Below are 18,890 nucleotides of genomic sequence, written 5' to 3'. Positions count from 1 at the left end.
GGACAGACCCAGAGCACCCCTTGTTATAGGTCGACCCCTCTTTGATGTCCGGAGTCTGTGCAGGCAGGGGTCTTGTCACCTGGGGGTCGCTTGTCGGGACTTCCTGCTATAGTCTTTTGATCCTTTCAGGGCCGGGTCGGGAGGAGTCCCAGACACCCAGCAGGCGTGGAGCCAGCCCTCAGGGAGGCCGGAGGGCCGATCGAAACCCATCGTCCCGGGGGAGTTCAGAGGTGCGATAGAAACTGCTCCTCCCTCTCTCATCCCCTGGAAGCGTGATGTCCTCCAGCCGGAGTGGCGCCTCTAGGCCCGGGTCGCGCTGGGGCCGGGCGGCCATCTTGGTGCATGAAGTGGGCACGCGGGCCCGGGGTGGCCGAAAGGAGAGAGGCCAGGGACGGGGATGTCCGGGTCGGTGCGTGTGTCCTGGTGGGGAGGTTCGGCTGGGCCGGGTGCTTGGGCTGTAGGTACCAGGTTTCGGTGGTGCGGGGGCACGGAGGGCCATTCTACGAGGCCGGGTCCAACAGTTTAGTGTACATGTGCTGAGAGTGTTCAAAAGATGTGTTTGTCCCCTGGACATTGATGTGTGTGTGTAAGTCCCCTGTCATGTGGGTGAGTGCATATGTGGAGTGTAGCACCCCAGCTGCATGAGGGATGGATATACCCTGCCCATCTGATGGGAGCAGGGAGCAGTGCTGTGTGTCTGCGGTGATGGGCCAGCCCCACACCTGTGCCACCCCCCAGTCTAGTGGCACATGTGCAGAGTGAGGTGTGTAGCTGCAGTTGTCAATGGCAGGTGATTGTCCTGTGGCTGTGTGTGTCTGTGTACTCGGCTGAGGGCGCCTCAGTGGCCTGTGGCATGTGACTGCTTTGAGGTGCTGCACATAATCCTGGTGTCACTTGTGATGCACAGTGTGAGCCTGGATGATTGATTGTGTCGTACCCCTCATGCCACCTGTGTACTCTACAATGCCACCTAGTGCTTTTTGCCTTCCACAGAGGAAAGTGTCCCTATGACACAGGTGTAATGAGTTTGATGCATTCTATGCCCTGTTAAAACCAGCCAAATTGTTCTAATGTGTGTCTCTGTGACATGTCGCAGGTGTATTGATGTTGTCTCACTTTTTCACCCTCACAGGTAGGCGCCTGTGCCAAGGAGCAGATCTGGAAGGACGCCGTCAGTGCCGTGAGACAGACGGATGGTCGGAAGCGGCGCCTAGCCCAGGTGAGGAAACGCTGGCAGGATATCCGGTGCTGGACGCGGAGGATCGCACGGGTCCTGCTGGGGGACTCACCTGTGAGCCAAAAGAACCATGGGCGCCGCCGTCTGACCCACATCCACAAGCGTGTGCTGGCGGTCGTCTTCCCTGACATGGACAGGCGCTTACAGGAAAAGCAGCAGCAGGAAGGGGGTAGGTACATGTGTGTTTGTTGTGTGTCACCAGCATTTGTAAGTGCACAGTTGCATGGATACACTGCCAGGATTTACATGTGCAGTGCAGTTCCTGGTCCCCAAAGTGTAGCGGTGCTGTCCTTCCTCCCTTCCCCTCCTTGGCATGTGTACCCTGGTCTGTGTGTAGTCACTCTTGCACAGGGTTATCTAGGCTGCAAGTTTATCGATGTGCCCAATGCTTGCAGCTTCATGTGTGGGGGTGGTGTGTAACAGGTTTTGGGACCTTGCCTGTGCCCTGTCCAGTTCAGTACTTGTGGGGTCCATGTCAGTTGTCACTGATGCTGAGTCCAGACATAGGAGTGTGTCTCTAAAGTGTATTGCTTTACAGCATGCATGTCCTATTTTGTGGCCTGTGACATGATGTGCATGAGTGTGAGATATGCAGAGTGCAGGGATGGTGGCTTGTGTTGCAGTCAGTACCATTCAGGAACATGGAGTAGTGTGGCCACTACTGTCCCCTGGGGCATCTTTTCCTAGGTATCATGTGTGTAATCAAAAAATCTCGACGATCCCTGTGTCTCCAGCATAGGTTGTGCTCTGTGCCATTGTACCCTGGCACCATTTGTGTCTACGTAAACTCGGCTACATGTGTCCACTGTACAGGCTGACCAAATGTCCCTTGTTCATACTCACGGGGGCCAGTGCCTGTGTGTAATGGTAAAATGATCTGATGATGGCCATTTGTAGATGATGTATTTGTACGGGCGCACCAGGGGTATTTTGTGTCCAATCAGGATTTCTTGCAGGCCATGTGTTTTTTTTCCAGACTAAGAGATGTAAGTGCTTCCTGTGTCTCAATAAATTGTCTCGTGTAGGGGGTGGTTGGTGCGGGCAAGGCCTACATGTCTAGACCTGAAGTCTCCTTGCTGGGTCTGGCCAGTGTGTGATGTTTGTGTGGACATACACTCAAGGTGCAGTGACCCTTTAATGTTGGACATGTTTTTAAGTATTGCCTTTGCAGCATGTGCCTACAGTTAATAAACATGGTTCCTGCTCATCCCTTTTTACGCCAACGCTGTGTGCTGCAGATGCTGGATTGTCCCCAGTGCCTGGCTCCTCAGTCCAAATCCATATCATGTTATTTACTATTGTGTCATGCTCTCCATAGTTGTTCAGTGGCATGGTGGGTCAACCAACTGTGTGTTGCAGGGACTACATATGTGCCTTGTATTGTAGATGTTACTCATGTTGCTTTTCAGGCTATGCACTGTGACCTATGTGGATTTGACTCATGTGACATATGTATACAGGTGTCTGATTATTTCCTGTCTCTTCACCTTGCTCACAGCATCGTCGGGGGACACCGAGGGAGACACTGGCACGGACCGTGAGGAGGGATCGAGCACCAGTGCCATCAGTGCAGAGTTGTCTGGCACATCGAGTGGCACGGAGGCCGACAGGAGTGCAGCGGAGGACCTGTCCAGTCAATCCACCACCGACTGTGACGCAGACGGGTCCGAGGCTGAGCACTCCGAGGGGGCGGAGGCTGGTCCCACAGCTGACACCAGCACTCCATCACTACCCGCCCCCTCCATTCCGATCACCGGCCTCCCACTTGCCCGTGTCCCTTCCAGCCGTGCTCAGTCAGCACGTGTCTCCTTCTTGCCAGGCACCGCACCCCCTGCCCCTGTCTCCACTGCTGCCACCAATGCCGAGTCTGTGGACATCCTGCGGCAGTTGCGGGTTGGTCAGACTGCGACGCTTAATGTCCTCCATGGCCACAGCCAAGTGCTGAACCAGATGGAAGCATACTTGGAGGGCATTTCAGGCGCGCAGTCTGACCAACGCAACTTGCTGAGGTCCATCGACTCGACACTGACTGCAGCAGTGGGTCTCCTGCAGCGCTACGTCCCACCCCCTACCCCTGCCCCATCCACACTTCCCACTCCCATGCCTGTCCCACGTACACCCAGACGTCAGCATGCACGCACACCACCAGACACAGGCACCACACCAGCAGGGCAGGGCAAGCGCACACCTCCTGGCACGCACACACAGGGTGAGGTAGGCACACCCACTGGGGGGGGGGGGCAAACGTAAGTCACGCAGCCAGAGTGGGAGTCCGCATTCCGCAAAATCCACTTCCTCCAAATCCACTCCCCTCAGCTCTCCTGGCCACGAATCCAGCAAGGATTCCTTCATGGCCGCTCTGTCCCTGAGCCCAACAGTGACACCACCCAGCAAGCGGGCAAAGGAGTCCCCGGTCAGGGTAGTTGAGTGCCCCCCCCTGTCCACACCCTCCCCCAGTGGCGCTGCGGCCCATTCCTCCACCCCCCCTTGGGGCCTGTGGTTCCTTCGGGTGCAGGGGATACGCTGGGGGACCTTGCTGACGTGTGCAGCGCCATCCTCACCACCTCCTTTGGTGCTGCCCCACCCCCTGTGGTGGAGTCCTCCGTCCCTGCACCCACAACACCTGCCCTTGCCCCTCCTGTCCCTACGGTGCCTGATCCTCCCCCCCCACATGATGCCCCCCCCTGTGGAAGAAAGGGTGGTCTGAACTGTGCAGGCAAGCTAGGGGACACGCGTCCCACTGTGTCCCCCATCCAGCTGTGACTCATGGACTGCCCTATGGGCTTTGTAAATATTGAACATTATCCACACACACTTTATTTGAAAATGCTGAATAAAGCCTTTTTTTTCCTTAGGACACTACTGCTTTTGTGGTATTGCTGTTGGTGGGGCTGCTACATGATTTTGGGTGGTGATCATGTGTTGGGTGTGTGGGAAATGTAGTAGTGTGCTGGTCATAGGGGGTAACCTGGTATCTGTGTACCATCACAAGGTGTTAGCTAAGTTCCTCTGTTCATGTAAGCAGTTACTGCATGGTGAAATTGTCCCAAGGTGTGTTCCTTCCTCTGTGTACCCTGACATCTTCCCTGCAGGGTGTTCCCAATATGTTGCGCTGAGCTGTGTCTACATTAGCTGGGTTTGTGACGGACCCCTTCAACTTTGACCATGCATGCAGAGCGATGTCTCCACCTGCATCATTCGTGGCATCCTTGGTGATCACTGTACTTGTGTATGTAGTCTGTTGACATGACTTCATGTGGACATGTTCCCTTTTAGGCTGTATGCATGTGTGTACTCCCAGCCTCGCACACATGTGTTACATGTACTGCAGGGTCTTTGTGCACCTGACGGACAATTGTGGCAATTGGATCTGTGGGTACTCCACCCTTTTTTTTTCCATGGCCACTGCTGGGGGCCTCTGCACCCACCCCTCCTGTGTCTGGGCACTGCTGGGAGGACTCTGCACCCACCCCTCCTGCGTCTGGGCACTGCTGGGAGGACTCTGCACCCACCCCTCCTGTGTCTGGGCAGTGCTGGGTGGACTCTGCACCCACCCCTCCTGTGTCTGGGCACTGCTGGAAGTGATAGGCACCCACCCCTCCTGTGTCTGGGCACTGCTGGGAGGACTCTGCACCCACCCCTCCTGCGTCTGGGCACTGCTGGGAGGACTCTGCACCCACCCCTCCTGTGTCTGGGCACTGCTGGAAGTGATAGGCACCCACCCCTCCTGTGTCTGGGCAGTGCTGGGAGGACTCTGCACACACCCCTCCTGCATCTGGGCACTGCTGGGAGGACTCTGCACCCACCCCTCCTGTGTCTGGGCACTGCGGGAAGGGATAGGCACCCACCCCTCCTGTGTCTGGGCACTGCTGGGAGGACTCTGCACCCACCCCTCCTGTGTCTGGGCACTGCTGGAAGTGATAGGCACCCACCCCTCCTGTGTCTGGGCACTGCTGGGAGGACTCTGCACACACCCCTCCTGTGTCTGGGCAGTGCTGGGAGGACTCTGCACACACCCCTCCTGCATCTGGGCACTGCTGGGTGGACTCTACACCTACCCCTCCTGTGTCTGGGCACTGCTGGAAGTGATAGGCACCCACCCCTCCTGTGTCTGGGCAGTGCTGGGAGGACTCTGCACACACCCCTCCTGCATCTGGGCACTGCTGGGAGGACTCTGCACCCACCCCTCCTGTGTCTGGGCACTGCGGGAAGTGATAGGCACCCACCCCTCCTGTGTCTGGGCACTGCTGGGAGGACTCTGCACCCACCCGTCTTGTGTCTGGGCACTGCTGGAAGTGATAGGCACCCACCCCTCCTGTGTCTGGGCACTGCTGGGAGGACTCTGCACTCACCCCTCCTGTGTCTGGGCAGTGCTGGGAGGACTCTGCACACACCCCTCCTGCGTCTGGGCACTGCTGGGGGGACTCTACACCCACCCCTCCTGTGTCTGGGCACTGCTGGGAGGACTCTGCACCCACCCCTCCTGTGTCTGGGCACTGCTGGAAGTGATAGGCACCCACCCCTCCTGTGTCTGGGCACTGCTGGGAGGACTCTGCACCCACCCCTCCTGTGTCTGGGCACTGCTGGAAGTGATAGGCACCCACCCCTCCTGTGTCTAGGCACTGCTGGGAGGACTCTGCACACACCCCTCCTGTGTCTGGGCACTGCTGGGAGGACTCTGCACACACCCCTCCTGCGTCTGGGCACTGCTGGGGGGACTCTACACCCACCCCTACTATGTCTGGGCACTGCTGGGAGGACTCTGCACCCACCCCTCCTGCATATGGGCACTGCTGGGAGGACTCTGCACCCACCCCTCCTGTGTCTGGGCAGTGCTGGGAGGACTCTGCACACACCCCTCCTGCATCTGGGCACTGCTGGTAGGACTCTGCACCCACCCCTCCTGTGTCTGGGCACTGTTGGAAGTGATAGGCACCCACCCCTCCTGTGTCTGGGCACTGCTGGGAGGACTCTGCACCCACCCCTCCTGTGTCTGGGCACTGCTGGAAGTGAAAGGCACCTACCCCTCATGTGTCTGGGCACTGCTGGGAGGACTCTGCACACACCCCTCCTGTGTCTGGGCACTGCTGGGAGGACTCTGCACCCACCCCTCCTGTGTCTGGGCACTGCTGGAAGTGATAGGCACCCACCCCTCCTGTGTCTGGGCACTGCTGGGAGGACTCTGCACCCACCCCTCCTGTGTCTGGGCACTGCTAGAAGTGCTAGGCACCCACCCCTCCTGTGTCTGGGCACTGCTGGGAGTGATAGGCACCCACCCCTCCTGTGTCTGGGCACTGCTGGGAGGACTCTGCACACACCCCTCCTGTGTCTGGGCACTGCTGGGAGGACTCTGCACACACCCCTCCTGTGTCTGGGCACTGCTGGGGGGACTCTACACCCACCCCTACTGTGTCTGGGCACTGCTGGGAGGACTCTGCACCCACCCCTCCTGCGTCTGGGCACTGCTGGGAGGACTCTGCACCCACCCCTCCTGTGTCTGGCCATGTACACTCCATACATACACGGGTGGGGGTACGGTCTGTACATGCACTGTTGGGGTGTTGGTACGCGCCGTATATGCACGGGTGGGGGTGCGCTCCATGCATACACGGGTGGGGGTACGGTCCGTACATACACTGTTGGGGTGGGGGTACGCTCCATAAGTACACGGGTGTGGGTACGCTCCATGCATACACGGGTGGGGGTACGGTCCGTACATACACTGTTGGGGTGGGGGTACGCTCCATACGTACGCGGGTGTGGGTACGCTCCATGCATACACGGGTGGGGGTACGGTCCGTACATACTCGGGTGGGGGTACGCTCCATACGTACGCGGGTGTGGGTACGCTCCAAGCATACACGGGTGGGGGTACGGTCCGTACATACACTGTTGGGGTGGGGGTACGCTCCATACGTACGCGGGTGTGGGTATGCTCCATGCATACACGGGTGGGGGTACGGTCCGTACATACACTGTTGGGGTGGGGGTACGCTCCATACGTACGCGGGTGTGGGTACGCTCCATGCATACACGGGTGGGGGTACGGTCCATACATACACTGTTGGGGTGGGGGTACGCTCCATACGTACGCGGGTGGGGGTACGCTCCATGCATACACGGGTGGGGGTACGATCCGTACATACACTGTTGGGGTGGGGGTACGCTCCATACGTACGCGGGTGTGGGTACGGTCCCTACATACACGGGTGGGGGTACGGTCCGTACATGCACTGTTGGGGTGTTGGCACGCACCGTACATGCACGGGTGGGGGTGCGGCCTGTACCCATGCCTTTGGAACTTGGGTACGGGCCTTACCGCCAATATTGGGGTGACGTAGGGGTGGGCGCGGTACGACTCGTACCCACGCTCTTAAGGCGTGGGTACGGTACGTACCGGACTTGTTGTGTTGCCGGTTCGCGTGTACATCCACTTCCGTTGCTGGACACGCCCCCACCCCCTTGAAGTGACCAGGCCCTGAAGGTCAGGTATGTCCAGGGCATGTATGAATTGTGACTTGGGTGGGGGTTTTGTGTCCTGCCCCTGCCCCCCCCCCTTTGCCCCTGGGTGTTGTTCTGACCTTCTGCGGCGTCTGCGTCGGTTCCTGTAGAGCAGGTGGACTGCTATGAGGGCTGGGATGACACGTAGGTTCGGGTCCATGGCTGTCCGTCGCGTACAGGTGCTCCTTGCGTGCGTCGTCCTGATTTCCTGGCAGTTTTTGGCAGCCGGAGAATTTTATCCGTGCGGGGTGACGTTGGGGCGGTTCGTACTTCCTGGTTCGTGAAACGCTGCTTGAAAGCGTCCCGACGTCACGTCGGCGCTTTCCCCGGATCACATTTGTGTGTATATTTTCGTCGATCGGTGTTTTGTACGACTCGTACGGAAATGGTGTTTCCGTGCGAATCGTACTTCCATGTTTGTAATGTTTTTTTCCCGGGTACGAGTCGGACGGAGAAAACGCTCCGACCGACGGTTCGTACCCGGTTTTTCCAGGATCAGAATCGGCACCTTAATTGATTCAAGTTAATTCCATACTGTTGCATGAATGTGGCACCTCACAATACATACTTCTAGCAGACAAATTCGACAACAGGAATATCCCTTGAGATCTTTGATTTCTGTGAATTTGCTCACCAGACCAAAGAAAATCCCAAAATAAATTCACAATTATTGAATAATTTTCATGGATTTCGTCATTATGATCCCAGCCCAGTTAAAAATATTATTTATCTAAAAAAATGCAATTGCAAGCTTTAACAATCTAACTAAAATATTTGACAAGTCATCAAAATCACAATAGCAAAGACTCCTAATAACCCACAAATCAAAATGGCATAACCAAAATGTTAACTCAGAGTATAATTCACAACATCACAAAAATCTGCAACGAACTACAAGAACCACAATCTACTCGGCCAAATCCACAATCTATCGCAATGCATGTGTCCTATTGATAATCACACTCCTTTGCTCAGGAACTGCTCAGGAACACCAGAACACTCCAAGTAATCCAATTTGGACAGACTCTGTAGATGGGTTCTGGGAAGGAGAAATTAATATTACTAGATCTTATCTAATCTCTTATATTGCCTTATCTTGTGTTGCCTACATTCTCCACCAAAACTTATGATGCTATCTTATCAGGTAATCTTACATAAAGCTCCTATGATGGATCTGGGGCAGTGTTGTCCTCAAGAACATAGGGATAACATTAGATAGACAGAAAATAAATTGGCATAATCAATTAAATAACCATTCTTGAGATGAATACATTTAAAACCATGAAAGTGTATTAAATAATTAAAGTGCAATACAGATGGACGATAAATGGTTACTCAAAAATGCATCATAAATCAAATATAGGTGATTAACATAAGGCTCAGTAAAATACAGCAAAGAGTCTGAAAGACATTTACTACGACATTGCTACTAATCCTATGATTGCACCATACACATCAGTTGTTATAATATAATATGTTGTCGTATAATATTATGCATAATTCCCCCTGTTTTTGGGACTGTGTACACTAAATTAAAAATCAATAAACACTATTGTAATAAAAAAAGAGTCTATTTGACATTAAGCCTTAAAATAAAATATTTTAATCCTAAGCAACAGACAGACTGACAAGGGTCTGCTCTCAAAGAGCTGGGGCAAACCAGAAAGACCCACCTCCAAAATTGGGTTCTTTTGAAAGTAAAATGCACAGCAAAAGTCACATGGTCAGCATTAAATTAATTAAATGTTGCAAAGCCCAACCAATCACAATACAGTAATATACAACAATATGGAACTAAATAAAATAATAATCAATCCTCATTTGCCCTAATGTCAACAGATGTGACAGTACAAATCAAGTTACACACAATGGCAAGCTTATAAGTGAATAAGCTTACAAACGCACAGGTAGGAAAGGTCTTGAATAGTCACTATAGATGGAAAACTTTCATCCAAATTCTTCGAGAACAGTATGTCAATACAAAGCGTTTCTATTGTGTCCTATGAAGGTAGACACATGGAGCCAGGATGTATTATTAAGTCTTCTTTATTCTGTCTCCAGGACAGGTTACATCAGTCTTTAATCAAGCCAGCATAGGTGTGGTACCAATCCCACCAGAAGCAGCCTGCCTAGCTGCTCAGCCCATCTCTAACTGCCAACACTCAACCACTCAGACACCCAGGCATTCCACGCATCACAGGCACACCAACATTCCATGACCATCACACACTCTGGCTGAGCAGCTAGAGACAGCAGGGCTGTAATACATGCAAATACAACTAAGTAGGGTATACTATTATCCCTTTTTCTTCAAAGAAAACAAAAAATTAAAATAATATAACAACAAGCAAGAACTATAAACAAGAAAAATCAATAATGGTACAAGGCTCTAGGATGCAGTAATAAAGACAGAACATCGCAAGAGAAAGAACCATTAAAACAAGAAAGGATGGTTAAGATACAGCATACAAACAATTGAGCAGCAATATCCCCCATCCTCCCTAATAAGAGATTATAAAAATTTTTGAAGCGTAAACAAAAGCGTAGCATTACAAGAAATACAGTTCGAAGCATTTTGTATCATACACTGTAACATAATGTACTATAATGCAAAGGGTAAAAGACCCCACAATACAAATGCCAAAAAGCATAACATAGAGTAGCGCAAAAGGTAGAATACCCTGCAACTTCAATCCCAAGAGTAAGGGAAACAAAAAGTAAATGGGTCGTCACCCATAAAAACACCTGTGAAGGGATGTACTATTGTACTGCGTGCAACTGTATCAGGGATAAAAACCCACATCCAACCCAGCGTAAGGGTTAACCTAGGTACATATGTATGGGAACTAATCCACGTACAAGCCCCTTGGAGGGGTTACCTACCCCGTGTAGGGGTAACAAACAATGAAACATAAGTGGTAAACTAGCCCACAACCATCCCTCGTGTATGGGAACAATGTGATGACCACCCACAAGGAATAAAGGAAGAACCATCCTCACAAAAAGTGTAAACCTGTGGCATCACGACATCAAAAATGATGTAAAAGAAACTCCTTTTTACTTAAACTCTAAGTAATTAAAATACTGTAGCGTTTTGACACAATACAATAAGCAAACTAGAAACCCCCACATGCGACAAGCCAGTGAGCGACCTCTCACCCGAGTTGTACTACACTGGGCACACGCACAAATGCAGGATACCCCAAGTAAAATGTTTATAAAAATAATAGGCACAAGAAATACATTGGCAAAATGAAGTACTCAAAGCTGTAACGACTAAAGTTCACAATTAACCTATGGAATAAAAGTCATAAGTACCTCTAGAAACACAATTGACATATGTGTCCATTAAAAGTTTAGACCATAATACAGCGTGAAGCAAGATAATCAATGGAGTTAATAAAAAAACAGACTGTAATAATGACAACAGTCTGGAAGATCTTTTTTTACCACACCTACAGTTAATGATGCCATGCCAAAGACAAAGTACTGCCAAACTGTCCACTGACTTGTAGATAACCTCAGGGGACAAAGACTCCAGTGTCCAAAGGGTGCCCTTGCTGGCACTAACCACCATACCAGCGTGTGCAGGGTGTCTCCGTTGTCATCACAACTTCTATAAAACCATTGGTCTCCCATGTACTGATAGATCCGACATGCCACAGGTAGAAACAGCGAAGAAAAAAAAACATCTTGCAACTTTCCATGGATTCCACTTGCGATCTCAAAACATAGTGCAGAATAAAGGCCAATGTCCCACGAAAACATCTTTATATAGAACGTCGACACTGCCTTGAGTGCTGCTAGCCATAGCGTTAAATAGCAACCGCAAAAGATACAGCGGATGGCATCGAGAGAAACCAAACAAGTTATCTGCTGCCGCCAAACACAAGATGGCGGCACGCACTGTTGATTCTCACCAGGAGGCTCAAGGCACGTAGCTGCAATAAAGCGTCCAGTAGCAGGAATACCTCACCAGCAGCCTGGAACGTCAGAGGGAATACCAGATGGCATCGCAGAACAAACCCTTCAGGTAAGAGTGCGCACGCTGTATATAACACGCGCCTCCGCTTTTTGAAAAAATGGTAGACACGCTAAGTGTCCGCGCGGTAGGCACAGCTCGTGCCAAGTTCACAGATGAAAGAGGCGGTTGAATAACGTTCACTGACTTGAAGTCTCGGCTGGGCCCATAAACAAAAGATAAAGTTTGACTCACCACACCAGAGCAAGGCGGTGATGTCTTTATCCAAAAGCGAGCCAGGGAAAATACAGAATATGTATTTAATGACACGATATCTCCAGCACACCGAAGTTGACAAGCCACACTCCTGCACTGTTCATTGTGGTTTTTTGTAGACTGATGTGCATATACGCTCATCGCTGCGAATGTAAAATACATCCAAGTGCCCAGTATGGCTCCTTAGTGGTCCCCGCACCGAGACCGAGTTTAGAGTGTGTCAAAACAGTGTGGGTTGATAAGCAACTTCTGTACTTCTGTAGTATCTCACTGGGTTTAATGTCCTTCCAAGTGTCAAAAGCACATACCTTGACGATGCCACACCACAGAACTGACGTTGGTTCAAGTTTCAACATGCAGCAAATGTCAGTTAAACACCAGAAATTTTCCATCTGTGCAGCCACTGCACGCTGTTTGTTCTGACCTCTTTTTAACATGCAGCAAATGTCAGTTAAATCCCAGAAATTCTCCATCTGTGCAGCCACTGCACGCTGTTTGTTCTGACCTCTTTTTGACCAGGAATTCCAAATTGTGCCTTTATATTAAAGATACTGAAGACTCTGTAGAACGATGTGGCTGGAACACCAACAACTGGCTGTAGAGAAGCTACCCATCCAACTCACCAGACCTTTTTGAAGGTAACAACGTGGCTGGAACACCATATGTAGTTGTATTTGAACTACTCCTCCAACTCATTGTAGCTTTGTAAATCCAAATGAGTATTTCCAGGCTGATGTGTCAGTTGGGAAAGACACTAGTCGGTGGGGCTGCCCGTTGGTAAGGACACTGGTGGGCGCTTGGTTGCTGGCATGCCTGGAAATACTTTCTTTGTAGCTGTAATTACTTGTGGATCTCTTGGTTTCTCTTGAAGTTTCTTTGTAGGTCCTTTGTTTCTGTGATATCCTTGAAGACGCTGGGGTCCAAGTCCGCTTGTTGCCAAAATATGTCCTATGAAGGTAGACACCTGGAGCCAGGATGTATTATTAAGTCTTCTTTAGTCTGTCTCCAGTACAGGTTGCATCAGTCTTTAATCCAGCCAGCACAGGTGTGGTACCAGCCCCACCAGGAGCAGCCTACCTAGCTGCTCAGCCCATCTCTAACTGGCATCACTCGTCCACTCAGACACCCAGGCATTCCCGCATCACAGGCATACCAACATTCCATGACCAGCTCACACCCTGGCTGAGCAGCTAGAGGCAGCAGGGCTGTAATACATGCAAATACAACTAAGTAGGGTACAACAGTTTCTTTGGTGCACATTTTACTATGTGAGAGGAGCCAAAAAAAGAGAACACATAAATCATGGCTTCTTTGAAGTTCAAGATGGAGTCAGGGCTATATTGAGCCTAGTTTAGCTAAGCATATTAAAATATAGTTTTATAAAATTCAGTGTTAGACATTATTTATTATCAGAAAATCTTCTTGACCTGTGTGAAGAGGATGGTTACACATGGGTCTGGTTTCGACTCTCACCTTTCACTTTTAGCTAATATGTTTACTGTGGTACCAGATGTGAGACTGAGGTAACACCTAGATGATCCCTTGATTCCCAATCTCACCTCTTTTCACTCATGCACACATAGAGTAGTTGAATTTTCACATACGCCCTGTTTTTTCTTTGGATGTTGGTACTCGTTTTTATATACTTACAAATGGTAAACAAAACTACAAAAAACTGAATTCAAGTAAAAAGTTGAACTGCAAGACCTGCCATAATCTCCTATGGTACATCGGAAGAGCATTGAACACACAATTCAATTGCACCTGACCCAATGAGATAACACTGCTTTTAACAACTAAAATATTTGCTACTAAGGTGGCCAACCATTTCACATTTTGCCGGGCTGTGCTGCAATTTTAGCTCCTGCCACTGTGCCATGACAGAGGCACAGCGGAAATCTAATTTTCCAATTTTGGTTCCCTGTCACTTTTAACTTTTTCAAAGGACAAGTAAGTATTACTCTATTAGCCCTTCGTGAGCTGTAAAAGAGGTATCTGTCAGTGGCTGGGAGGGAGATGCTGTAGCAAAGGTGTGCTCCTGCACAATACAGCTTCAGAAACACCTTAAGCTTTATGCATTTGTTGGACCCGGCCTCGTAGAATGGCCCTCCGTGCCCCCGCACCACCGAAACCTGGTACCTACAGCCCAAGCACACGGCCCAGCCGAACCTCCCCACCAGGACACACGCACCGACCCGGACATCCCCGTCCCTGGCCTCTCTCCTTTCGGCCACCCCGGGCCCGCGTGCCCACTTCATGCACCAAGATGGCCGCCCGGCCCCAGCGCGACCCGGGCCTAGAGGCGCCACTCCGGCTGGAGGACATCACACTTCCAGGGGATGAGAGAGGGAGGAGCAGTTTCTATCGCACCTCTGAACTCCCCCGGGACGATGGGTTTCGATCGGCCCTCCGGCCTCCCTGAGGGCTAGCTCCACGCCTGCTGGGTGTCTGGGACTCCTCCCGACCCAGCCCTGAAAGGATCAAAAGACTATAGCAGGAAATCCCGACAAGCGACCCCCAGGTGACAAGACCCCTGCCTGCACAGACTCCGGACATCAAAGAGGGGTCGACCTATAACAAGGGGTGCTCTGGGTCTGTCCGGCAGATTCGACGCTGGAACAACGAGAGCCTGCCGACGCGGTCGCGGCTCCTGGAACTTGGACCTATCTGAGCCCTGCTGAGTGACTCGCGGCTCCCTGAAGATCGTAAGACCTCCGAACTTGTACCTGAGCCCTGCTGAGTGACTCGCGGCTCCCTGAAGATCGTAAGACCTCCGAACTTGTACATGAGCCCTGCTGAGTGACTCGCGGCTCCCTGAAGATCGTAAGACCTCCGAACTTGTACCTGAGCCCTGCTGAGTGACTCGCGGCTCCCTGAAGATCGTAAGACCTCCGAACTTGTACCTGAGCCCTGCTGAGTGACTCGCGGCTCCCTGAAGATCGTAAGACCTCCGAACCTGTACCTGAGCCCGCTGAGTGACTCGCGGCTCCAACCGACTCTCACGGTCCCGCCGGACCCCGACTACAACATCGTATCCCCCAGCTCGAGGATTGTGAGCTGTGCGCCGGATACGTCCCTGCTTGAACCTTTACCAGAGACTGTCCCGCTACCCCCTACCCCTTCCGAGACTCTTGAGCCCGTGCTCACCTTGTACATATTTGCAGTGATAACCTACTTGATAAAGATTGTTTTCTCAGAATACCCGGTGTGGTCACTCTGTGTCGTGTGGTGCCAGAAGTACGATCCTAGATACGAGATTCCTCTCCCTGGGGAGTCTCCCGCCAGTGCCCGGCTACGATACTTTGAGGGTGGGTCTCAGGGTAGTCAGGACCCCTTCCAGGCTCCTCTGGGGTCGCCGTCTAACATTGGTGGCAAGCGACGGGATTCAGGCCCATCACCTAGAGATCGTACCGTGAACAACGGAAGCACTACCGACAAAGATGGCAGAAGGAAGCGCCGTGAGCCCCGCAGAAACCAGCGCCAACAGGGTGTTCCAGGTGGAGCAGCTAGAAGAATACACACACAAGGAGCTAAAGCAATTTTGCAAAGAACTTAAAATCGCTACCACTGGTCTCAACACTAAAGAAGATTTGCAGAAAGCACTGAAAACTTGGGTGGAGACCGGGGCCTCCCGCCCGGAAGGCACGGGGGAGCGCCCCGACGAAGCCGAACCCCCCAAAGTGAAAGCAGTAGCAATCAGGTGCGAGGCATCGTACCAGACGGGGGCCTATCCCCGGAAGAGCTCGCGGACAGAGAGAGAAGCCGCAATCATGAACTCGAGTTGGCCAAACTCAAAATCGAGGGCGAATTGAAGTTAGCAGAAAAAAAGCTAGCAGTGGAGCAAATGCGTGTACAAGGCGAACTAGAAGAAAAGAAGCTCCAACGGGAGCACGAAGGAAGGAAGCTCCAACTAGAGCACGAGCGCAGCTTGAAAGAAATCGAGCTCAAGGCCAGAAGCGAGGAAGGAAGGCCCCCGGGAAACCGAGAGACGGCCTCCCCAGCGGAACAGAAGGTCCTCATCCCCAAGGATGTGGTCAAGGAATATTATAAAAACGATGACATTCAGCAATGGTTCAGGGCCTACGAGGTCGCCATGACCTCCCATCGGATCCCGCAGAAGGACTGGGGGGCGGGGTTGTGGGGGCGGTTTCTGAGCGAAGGAAGGGACACCCTGCTCGACCTACCCCTCTCCCTGCAGACCTCCTACAGCCACATGAAAGAGGCTCTACTCACAAGGTACGGCCTCACCCCAGAAATGTACCGTCAGCGATTCCGGGACTGCAGGAAGATCCCGGGCACCACCTGGGTGGAGTATGTAAACTTTTTCAGTCGGGCCTTCGATGGGTGGATCAAGGGCAGCAAAGTCACCACCCTTGCCGAACTCACTGACCTCATGTTGTGGGAACATCTGGCTGCGAACTGCTTCATAGAACTACGTCAGCATCTGCTTGACAGCAAGCTCACAGATCCCCGGAAGCTGGCTGTGGAGGCCGACCGCTGGACCAACACCCGGGTCTCCCGGGGCATGGTAGGAGAGTACCCCCGAGCCGGTCAGGGACCACCCCGCCAGAGAGGGGGAGGGAACCAGGGAGGGCCGAGAGAGTCCCAGCCTAGCCCCCCGAAGACACAACCTCCACCTTTCCCGGCGCCCCCCCCACCGGTGACAGGGCCCCCTGGGAGACGGGGACACCGGGTGACCGTCACATGTTTCCGTTGCCAGAAACCCGGGCACTACGCCAATGACCCAGAGTGCCCCATGGCCACCCAAGTCTCCCCTACCACCCCTGCGAGACAGATAGCCAACGTAGCTCTGGGGGAGGAGGTTGAGGAAGCCGAGGAGTGGGAACCCGCAGCAATGGCCCTAGTATCCCTGGGAGACAGAGAGATGATCCCTGGTAGCCTCCTACCCTCCAACACACAGAAGTACGGGCAGCTCGTCAAGATCAATGGCCACCAGGTAGAGGCCCTGCGGGACACCGGGGCCAGTATCACCGGTGTCCTCAGGCACCTAGTCCCCGAGGAGCAGATCCTCCCCAACGTCTTTTGCCCCGTAATATCCGCAGACAATAGAGAAAGTATGTGTCAGGTAGCCCTGGTGCCGTTTGAGTGGGGAGGGGTGATAGGTAAACTCAAGGTGGCCGTAAGAACCTCCCAGCTGGTCGACTGCCTCTTAGGGAACGACCTAGAGAGTTCTCCCTGGAAGCACGTCGAGCGCAAGGCCCACCTAGGAATGATGGGACTCCCCGAGTGGGTGTGCGCCACCACCCGATCTATGTCAGCCCGGCTCATTCCCCGGAGAGAAGTCGAGAACACCCAGATCGAAGAGACCAGTACAGTCGCCGCCGAGGGTCCTCCCGTCCCCCCAGCAGAAGGGTCCGTCGCCCGCGACGAACCCGCACCATCCGACCCCGCCCCGGTCCCCGAGTTGGGAGATCTACCCGAGTTGGCCCACTGGCGCCACGAGGGCGGGCCCACTCGGGAAGAGTTTTGCCGGGAGCAAGCCACTTGTCCTTTCCTGGTCGGACTGCGGCGCCAGGCCGAGGGCCAAGCCGCAGGTGACCAGACCGGGACACACCGAATCTATTGGGAAAATAGCATCTTGTACAGTGAGCAGAAGTCGGTGGAGTTGGGATCCGGACGGGTACTGGTGGTACCCCTCCGCTTCCGAGATTTCCTCCTGGGCTTAGCCCACGACGTCCCCCTCGCCGGCCACCTGGGTCAGGACAAGACCTACAGCCGACTCGTGACCCATTTTTACTGGCCTAGAATGAGAGCAGCGGTAGAGGCCCACTGCAAGTCCTGCCCCACGTGCCAGGCTAGTGGGTAGAGTGGGGGGAAGTGCAAGGCTCCCCTCCAACCCTTCCCGGTCGTCAGTACCCCTTTTGAACGAGTCGGAATCGACATCGTGGGACCACTGGACCCCCCCACCTCCCAAGGCCACCGTTTCATCTTGGTCCTCGTGGACCACGCCACCCGCTACCCTGAGGCTATTCCCCTACGCACCATTACGGCCCCCGTGGTGGGCCGGGCCCTGATGGGAATCTTTTCCAGGGTGGGTTTTCCCCGCGAGGTCGTGAGCGATCGCGGCACTAATTTTATCTCGAAGTATATGACGTCCCTGTGGCAACAATGTGGGGTATCCTATAAGTTCACCACCCCGTACCATCCCCAAGGGAACGGCCTAGTAGAAAGGTTTAATAGGACTTTGAAAGGGATGATCGCTGGCCTAGAAGAGCCCCTCCGGCGTAAGTGGGACGTCCTGCTCCCCTGCCTCTTGTTCGCTTACCGGGAGGTCCCCCAGAAGTCCTTAGGGTTCAGCCCGTTTGAATTACTCTATGGACACCCCGTCCGAGGTCCCCTCAGTTTGGTTAAGGAAGGGTGGGAGGCAGCACCCCAGACCACCCCCCGAGATGTGTTCCAATACGTCCTGGCCCTCCGAAACCAGACCAGGAAGTTCCGAGAGCTGGCCGAGGCCAACCTGGAGGCAAGTCAAGAGGAGATGAAGCGCTGGTACGACCAGAATGCCACTCTGGTCGAGTTCCAGCCGGGCCAGCAGGTGTGGGTCATGGCCCCCGTGAAGCCTGGCGCCCTCCAGGACCGATGGACTGGGCCCTACAAAGTGGTTGAGCGGAAGAGCGAAGTCACATACTTGGTGGACGTCCAGTCACCTCGGGATCCCCTCCGGGTCCTGCACGTGAACCGCCTCAAACCTCACTTCCAGCGGACAGAACTGAGCCTCCTGCTGGCCACTGATGACGGGGCCGAAGATGAGTCGGATCCCCTCCCGGACCTCCTGTGTGTCAAGGAGCAGGATGGCTCCGTGGAAGGAGTGAACCTCTCCCCAGCCCTCACTGCCCAGCAACAAGCGGACTGCCGCCAGCTCCTAAGACAATTTTCCGACCTCTTCTCCCTGAC

This window comes from Triturus cristatus, chromosome 4_2 (genome assembly GCF_964204655.1).
Source record: "Triturus cristatus chromosome 4_2, aTriCri1.1, whole genome shotgun sequence".
Taxonomy (NCBI): Eukaryota; Metazoa; Chordata; class Amphibia; order Caudata; family Salamandridae; genus Triturus; species Triturus cristatus.
This window is presented reverse-complemented; position numbering follows the sequence as displayed.